This window comes from Amphibalanus amphitrite, unplaced genomic scaffold (assembly GCF_019059575.1).
Source record: "Amphibalanus amphitrite isolate SeventyFive unplaced genomic scaffold, NRLGWU_Aamphi_draft 000830F_arrow, whole genome shotgun sequence".
Taxonomy (NCBI): Eukaryota; Metazoa; Arthropoda; class Thecostraca; order Balanomorpha; family Balanidae; genus Amphibalanus; species Amphibalanus amphitrite.
Window position 1 is genome coordinate 26,510 of NW_024882324.1, and position 9,403 is coordinate 35,912.

The window sequence follows — 9,403 nt, forward strand, 5'->3', positions numbered from 1 at the left end:
ATTCAAGCTGGATCTTTTGACCTCAACTGCGTTTTCAGGTCAGGTCAGGTCACTGACCTATGACGTCATAAATGAGCCTCTGCGAGGTCCTCAGATGTTGCAACTTTGCAACGCCCTCAGTGCCAGAGGAACTTTCACAGGAAGATGAAACTTACAGGACTTAGTATCCTTCAGAGGTCTCACAACTTGTATATCTCGGATTTAACCTAAATGTCACATGAGGTCAGGTCGGTCACGTGACCTCACCATTATAAGTCAATAGGGAAATATGAAAACTGTTATTTTGGCGCCGGAAATGATCTAAAACTGTCCCAAGCACATGAAATCGTGGTTTCATGTACTCTTTGTAAGGTCCGATCATGAAACCACGATTTCATGTGCTTGGGATAGTTTTAGATCATTACGGCGCCAAAATAACAGTATTCGTATTTCCCCCATTGACTTATAATGGTGAGGTCACGTGACCGACCTGACCTCATGTGACATTTAGGTTAAATCCGAGATATACAAGTTGTGAGACCTCTGAAGGATACTACGTCCTGTAAGTTTTATCTTCCTGTGAAAGTTCCTCTGGCACTGAGGGCGTTGCAAAGTTGCAACATCTGAGGACCTCGCAGAGGCTCATTTATGACGTCATAGGTCAGTGACCTGACCTGACCTGAAAACGCAGTTGAGGTCAAAAGATCCAGCTTGAATAAAAGATTAGGTATGCCAAGTTTCAGCTGTCTACCCTAAGCGAGTTTTAAGCTATCGCGAAAAGCCCTATTAGGCGGCACCCGCCCCACCCCTTCTGGGCCGACGAGGGTTAATGTACTAGTTCATGTACATGTATGCGCAGATATAGTATCATCTCAGCTAAAATATATCTCTGATTCATGTTCGACACATTCTAGTGTTGTTACAAAAATTAACTCATTATATTTCCAATTTATTTGACTATTAAGCCTGACGAATATTTATTTTTCAAAAAATAGGTGCTATCTCCAAAATGGAAATTTTTCAGATTTCGGGGACCACACCATCGGATTCCTCGCAAAATTTTGGTCCAGAAAACACTAAAATTGGAAATTGGTATTTTCAAAAGTTATTTACCGTCTGTTGGGGCAATGTGTGCGGGGCAACAGCCAGCGTCAGCCGAGGGTGTCAGTGGCATCAGTGGCCCTCGAAAGCACGTCCTCGTGAGGACTGCTACTGCACAAACTTACGAGTGAGCTGATCTGATTGTCGCCCTAAATATCGTTCTGACTCTGTTTTGAATAAAGGGAAGCGGTCAAAGAAGTGAAGGGCTTGATGGCTACTGGCTACAACTAACTGTCGGTGATGCTGACAAAATACCAAGGTGATTGAAAGAGGCCAGGAAAATTAATTAATGCTGCATCCGTAGAGAACGGGTAACTGATTGCGTGGATGTGCTAAATTGGGAGAGAGCGCTGTATCCCCAGTCACTAAAATCAATGAAGCGGCACTTCGAATACGACTCAGCAATACAGCGGGTCATGTCTCATGATTTGGTGCCACTATCATAATTCTTAAACACCTCTCAGGCTACCCATGCGATGTGAAAACAGGATGCCGCCGCCGAGCGACCAGCGCCATGTTTCAGTCAGGCTTTTAGAGCGCATCTGCAATGAGCACCCACGCCCTCATACAGTAGTAGCCTGTAGAATAGCACTGCTCTAAACAGACGGTAGCTTAAGTGGTGGTATCAAGAAGCATATGATTAGCGGTGTTTACAAGTGTTTGTAAAAAAATACCTTACGCCTTTGGTTACTTCATCTTCATTTTAACTGAAATCAGCGAGATGAAAAGAATATTATTCAATTGCAACTACTCGCATGGATTCAATTGATAGACCCCGAATGATGTGTAAATGCGGTGATCACGCAAAAAAAAAGATAACCAGGTAGAGTTGTCAAAGCCCTTCCGCCACAGGGCTGGAGACTTCGATGGCGGACAGAAGCGTATCCCCGACTGGAGACTGCAGCGATAGAGCGGTGACTACCACCAGTTCCGATAACTGCCTCGCGCATTTCACTTATTCAGTTGGAACCAGCCCACCCCCAAGCTGCTTTCTGCATGTAATTTTTCCCCTGGGACCCTAATCAGCAACCGTCCGCGCCCAACCTTTACCCAGCGCAGCTCTCATTACCAGCAGCCTCGTGCATCTTATCTTCACCCAGGCGAATCCGTCTCCAAGCAGTATGCCCTGTTTGCTCGGACGGCGAATGGAGAACCGTAATTGGTCCGTTGCCCCTGAGCCGTTCTGCTCCGGTGCCGACGGCAGCGACCTGCTCAGGAAGTCACGGCCGTTTGCTGAGTTATGGCCGTGCTTCGAAGGCCCGTAATACCGGCGAGATTGGTGCACGGAACTCGAAGGTCACGATCGCCGCTGTAGGTAAGAAAAGTCAGTCGCTGTGTCAAGGTCCGGCCGGCTGAGCTGGTGCAGCTCTCGGCCACAGGTTGCTGCAGCTCTGCAGACCTCCATTAGCTAATGCCAAATATGCCAGAGTCGGAGTTCGATGGCGCGATACGAACAGAATGCGACATAAACACTCGGTAGTGCTGACAGGCACACCGAGCGGCTGCATGAGCATTGCCGCTTGATTGTCGTATACTGCATATTAGAGCAATGCAGCAGATATATAGAATGGCCGGCAAAGCCCATAGAGTAGTGTACAATGTTGTTTACGCTGGGTCAGCCATGTCATGGGCTGGAGGTCGTCGTAGGCATTACGCAATCAACCACATTTACAAGCTAATTCGCTTTCAAACGTTGCGAACTCAATTTACAGACGGATATACATAGACAAAATATCAGCTAAAAGAGACACCAATGTCAAACTAGATTTGTTTGATTTTGGTCGCAGCTGGCAGAGTGCCACATATGAAGCAGCTCTTCTGCTCTTCTGGTCAGACACCAATATATGCTCGATTAAGCGGGATTCGGTAGCACCTCTGGGAACGATATATGTTTACTCAAGAGCTTAAGTGCTTAGCTCTTGACAGAAGTGGGGCGTCTTCGTAATTCTTTGGTCCTATTGAGAATGAGATCGGAATCAGGTAGTCTTGCTGTATTTATTTAATCACCTAATGTAAATCCACTGGGCATGCCATTTGCAAAATCAACTGCGTAACCAACTCGCACGCAAGTTTCTAATATGGAGACACCGTGCTTAATTTGGAATATTTGGTCATTTGTTTGTACGGCTTTTTCCTATGTCGATTTATTTATATCAATGTCAACATAACTGGCTCCTGTTCTTGTTTGTTTTCATTAAGCTGCAAAATAAAAACATAGACTTGCAGAAAAAAATCACCTTTTTGAATTCAGTGAGTGTGTTTCCACTTCCAAGCAGTGTTTCGGGCATCTCTCCATTTATCGTCCCCAGACTCATGATCGTCCCCCTCGCCACCACCGATATCCTCTCAGATTTCAGAGGTCGCGGCTGCCAATTCATTTGTACGACAGCTGCCGCTCCGTCTCCAAACGGGCGACCATTTCCGATGGTTTAAACCACAACACCGCCATTCCGCCGATCCGCAGAGGGTCGGTCGGGGCGCCCACTCCGGTATTAGTGCCGGCCCTACCTGCCCGGCGCCCGGCTAACGAGCGAGCGGCGCTAATTCTGAGCCCGCCGCGGCCGCCGCCGGCGCCACCCCCGGCCACCGATCGTCAAATTAAGCGAAAGTAGTCCGGACGGAGGATGCCGACTACCGCATGTCTATCATTACGGCGGCCGGCGGGTGGCCCCCAGTTGACCCGGCGGTGACGACATGGCGCACGGTGGAGCTCCACGAAAACCTCAGACGACCTGACAGGGGCACAGCGCGCTGGCGCCCCCTGAGTGGAGGTTCCCGTTCCGTGAATGTATTTCGTCATCCTGTGCTGTGCTCACTGCCTGGAATGCTCTGCGGAGGGATTTGCATGCATTCACAAGATATCCGTGCTCAGGAGAGAAAAAAATGAACGGAACAGGTGCTTAGTTCTTTGACACGAGACCCGTCATGTTCAGCAGTCGTTACTTTTGGACTTTTGGCATAACTATAGGCTGACTGTTAGTTTTTGGTCGATATCTGAAAGTCCCTTAAAGAAGAACTTAGTGAAGAAAAGGTAGGTTTTGAAGAAATGACCATTCATAACAATTGGAAACAGCAGCCAAAATTATTTCTTGGAATATCCTCATCAAAGCTTGAGAATTATGGCTTCGACTTCAAGCAAGATTTGCAAATATGATTTATGGACACATAAAACTTTAAGCACAGCATGCATCTTACCTTAACTATAAGTTCATGTGAACAAAACTGCTTATACCGATCAGTCGTAATAAGAATAGTTTCTTTCTTCGCCGTTTAACGAATACACGTAACCAAGTATCGCTGGTTCATCGAAGCATGCAATCAAGGAAGTGTTACGTGACACGTCTAAAAGAGGATCTTAATCCAGGTCATACGAACCCCCAGAGGCTCATGGCTACACTGATATCGGGCGAAATACGACCCACTTGGTTAGCCTGCATGAGACTGTAGTAATGGATGGCCTCTGAGGCTCGCTCGCCGCCACCTGAGCCGTTCGTCAGTGACACCCCGACCCTCTGTGCCGGCCGCCGGGCCGCGCCGGGCCGCTCAGTCGCGCCGCCGCCGCAGCTAATTCCCGGGAATGAGCCGCCAGGTGCAAATTTAAGGACATTTTTATGTGCGCCCGGGTCGTCCTCTGGCGGCCGGGCGCTAATTGTATGTTTGCTTTGGCCGTAAATTAACGAAGCGGCAAGTTACGGCCGGCGCTGTGGTTGGTAAAGCTACGGCGCGCCGCGGTAGGTCGACGGTGCCCCAGCCACCGTATCGCCGGCGGGCGATTGGAGCATATCGCCGGCAGCGAGACCGCTGCCAACGGCAGGGCTTGAAATATGGCGTGCCTCCAGCCATTTGGCTTCTTTGGAGGGGCTAGCACGCGCGTGATTTTGTATTAAAAAAGAGCACATGGCTTTCTAAATAGTCATGTTCAAACGCTAAATTAAAAATGAGAGGATGATTCAAGAAGTCCTTCAGTTTGGGTCTTCATGCTGAAGAGCTTTAAATGTTGCAGCAAACGGAAGCATATGGTTTTAGTTTAGCGTAAGCCTAGGTGTGCATCATCGCAAAAATAAAAAGCCATATCCTCCTTTCACTGGCACTTACCTTACCGTCGCGGTAACCCGCCGGAATAATTGATGGCGTGTTTGCCAGGTTGGCTGAATCAGCTTCCCAACTGGTGGGTATATCTAGGGTAAATTCCCCCAAATCATGGTCATTATCACATGCACGTGTGCAGGTGATTTACAATCAGACTTTTTGTGCAGCCTGACAAGACAATTATCAAACTGATATTTGAATCATGATATAGTTAGTCATAACACCACCAATTATAGAGGGACTTTTATATAACTTACATAGGCACAATAACAAAACATTTATAGAGCAATCAGCATGAAAACTAACAATACCGCAACCACGTGAATTAAAATGTATACATACATGTTTATAACTGTATGTATACAGATCACAACATGTAATGTTCCTCCAAATTTTGTACTTGTGTGTAGTTCTGTAGTGCTTGCAGCTACGCAATGGGTAATAGGTAAAGGAGAAGCTCATGTCACGTTTCCTGTAAGGTCAGCATTACGTTATAAAGACTGCACAATCTCCCGGTCTCGTTTTACTGCAAGGCCGCGTTTTGTCTAAAACACCTCCTTCCCCGGTACAATAAATCCACCCACTATGGTCGTGTGAGCGCTGTAATTACGGCCGTATCGGGTAAATCTGGCCCTGTCCGCAGCTGGCATCCTGCCGCAGCTGACCCAGATTGCACCATTGCCGCCGAGATGAGGCTCGTTACGGGAGTGGTTTACCCACCAGCAGGGATCTGCAGAGGGCCCGCCGGTGACAGCGCCCCGGCGCGGCGGTGGGTCCCTGGATCCCGAACGGCAGTGGGTCCCTGGACCCCGAACGGCGGCGGGTCTCCGGGTCCCGGGGCAGTGTTGGGTCTCCGGGGTCCGGGCAGTGTTGGGTCTCTGTCTCTGGGGTCCGGGGCAGTGTAGGGTACCCAAGCCTACAGGTGGCAGCAATTAACTGGTATCTGGTGAGGAGCAGATAGAGAGCCTCGGCGCCTATGAAAACTCGTAAAGAATGCCAATCGATAGCTTATGTGCAGCCTTGAAAGATACCTCACAACGGGTCAGTATGTTTGGTGTCATGCGCGATGTGTATTGTCCACCATCATGCCAAATTTAACTCTCGTGGTTTCTCCATATTACAAGCATTTGTACGATAACTGGTTCCTTATTAACCTTCGCCCCAGTGGGGGGGGGGGGCTTATGTTACCACCCTGTCGCGTGTTTTGAGTGTGAATAAAAACCGCCGCGCGTATCGCCACGCCGCTTAGAGCAGCTTGCTATACATCAATTTTGGACAATGTTTTAAATTTTTGAACCCAGGTCATGTCAGGTCAGGTCACCAGGTCAAGTTAACTGACCAAGCCTAAAAACAGTTTGCAATATGTCCAGCCTGCAGTGTTTGTCAGAGAGGTTTTATTAAACTTGGTGGATTGCATGATGTTATGGGCACTTATGATTTTTATAACTCGGATTTTTTATATCCGTGACCTAAGGTTAGGCCAGTGGCGTGACCTTTCCATTATAAGTCAACGGAGAAAAACGAAAATACCTCTAGATCCGTGTGTACGCATAGGAACAGTCCAACTATTTCAGAATAACAATGATTTGGACCATCCGTGACGACCAGGGTGTCTCTTTGGTGATAGCCTCTAGAAATGCCATCCGAGGTCATTTGAGGCTACAAACAGATTGTTGCCAATAACTCTCGATTGGAAAGAGATAGAACGTTGGGGATGGCTTCATTGTGTTTGTCTTGTCGAGACGCATCGAAATGATATGCAACATGACCTATTTGGGTCACCACGTGACATTGACCTGAGGTCAAAGTTTGACCTTGCCCTTTCCAGGTAAAAAATATATTTTTTCGGAGTGACTGAAGGAGAGAAACACGATAGTGCCATTGCCAATTCTTCATCTTCGCTGGTTCAAAATTTATTCGCGAAAAAGTTTTATCCAAAAACAGCTATTTTCACAATGTTTAACCTATGGAGGCTTAACCGTTGACCTTACGTCAATTTTGATGATGACCTTATCAAAAGAAGAGTTCAAAAGCTATCGATTGTTTTTCCATGCGTATTTCTAGCTATCATAGTTCCTGAGATAACGGCGTGTTTTCTGAAAAATATAATGACATTTGACAAATTTTGACCTTTGATGACCTCCGGTGACCGCAATATTGCTCTAAGATGAATCATGACTGAAATACTTTCAATTGTACGCATTGAGGGCTATCGACTGCTTTTTACTGCGTCTTTCTAGCTCTCTTAGTTTTTGAGTTAGAGGTGGGTGGTAGCATATGCCCCCCCCCCCCCCACACTATGGCGAAGTTGGCTGAGGCCGCCACTGGGGCGCGGGTTAACTCCAAGCTATAAAGAATAAAGAATTTGTTTAAAAGCTTCTTACCGACGACTTCTGGTGCTACTGGCTAGAGGCATTGTTATTTATCGACCATTGGCTAAATCACTTTTTTGTGTTGTAGTTAGGTACTATGACGCAAGCTGAAAGTGAAGCCCTAAAATGGTGAAATAAGCGGTGAAATCCATTGAGGGTTAACAGCCGACCTGCGGTTTACGTCTGTGACCTCGGCTCACGTTAGCGATAGGTGATGACAGACTAAATCGTTTCAATGGTTTAATATTAAGTACATGTAGTACATGTAGTACATGTAGTACATGTAGCACATGTAGTACATGTAGTACATGTAATAGTGTCAAATATAGAGTTCATTTTCAATAAACAAATAAACAAATGTAACAAGAAAATGTTCGCATCTTATTGTCATACGTGTGAAGCGTTTACCTCATTGTTGCAAGGGATATTGCTGAACTAAATAAGCAAAAGACATTTAAAAAATGCACAAGCTTTAGCCCTTCATCGTGTTGACCACACCACTTGACCTACTGTCATAAATCGTCGAGTATATAGCAAAACCCGTTCATCGTCTTATATACCTCTGTCTTTGATTACAATGATAACGTATATCTTTCTAGGGTGTACAGAGGTCTAACTATATGATTGTATGTGTATGCAATCAAATACAGTGTCTGCACCTCCTCCAGCCTCTGTGCCCTGTGTAATAAATTATAAGTTGTCTGCGTGTCCGTCAGCCGTATGTAAAAGAGAAGTTGTCGGTCTGTCTGTCTGTAACAATCGCAAAGTGTCATCCACATCTGGGTGTCTTGCGCCGGAACGGCGCCATGTAGGGGCGTGAAATTTGGCAGTCGACAAGCGTGGTCAAATCGAACGATCGTATTAAAATCTGGGTGCGATCCGACCAGGGGTGCGTCTCTGGCAGCGTCGCGAGCACGAGGCACGCTCGCCATTGGTTTAACACGGGGCGCGAAAAACGGCGCCGTCGGCCGAAATCGGTCCGACGCGTGCTCCTTTCCGGGCCTATATCTTGACGACCAGTTGTCACAGCGACACGCGGTTGCCACCGATCGATAGAGGACAGATAAAGCTAGCGTATTGATATGGTTTTATAACAAAGGGCGCGTTACGTGCACATCAGGACCCATTGTTGTGAAAAAATGGCCGATTTCGTGCCTCGTGGAGGAAAAATCGGTGCCGTTTGAAAACGGTTTGGCCGAATGAAATCGGTGTGGTACCATTTTTTAGGTAAATATATGAGAAAATGGATGATGGTAAACAAAAAGTGATTATGTCTACCATTTCCTTAATAATGTAAAATTCATTTGAAAGTTTGATGCGCGCAGAGTGCGCTGTCCTTTACAACACGATAACGTATTGAAAACGTTGAAAATTGACCATGAAACACACGTATTCGGATAGCGCTTTCTTTTCTGATCAATATCCACCCAAAATATTATCAAAAAGTCAATAAACTTCGGTGAAAATGACTCAGGCATACCACCGTGTTTTGTTAACGTTAGACATATTTTCCGATGAAATCCGATCGATGGCTTATAGCCGGCATGTCATTAAACTTTTGCCAATCAGTCAGCACGGCATAGGCTGCAAGGCACCGCCCGCTTACGGATATTGCAAACCCTTGAAAATTGTAGTTGCATATAACTCAGCCGTTTCTGGGCCGATTGCGCTGAAACTTGGACTGTCGGCAGGCAGAGCACTCACCAAGCGATGTAGGGCCATGTGTCACGAGTGGGGTGGACTCATGCACGTGCGCACGTGAGGGGGTCTGCTTCTACATCTGATGAATCCCTTGGTCGATTTCACTCAAATGTTGTACACTTTTGGGGACAATTTAAATAGGTGGATCACATTAGTCATCT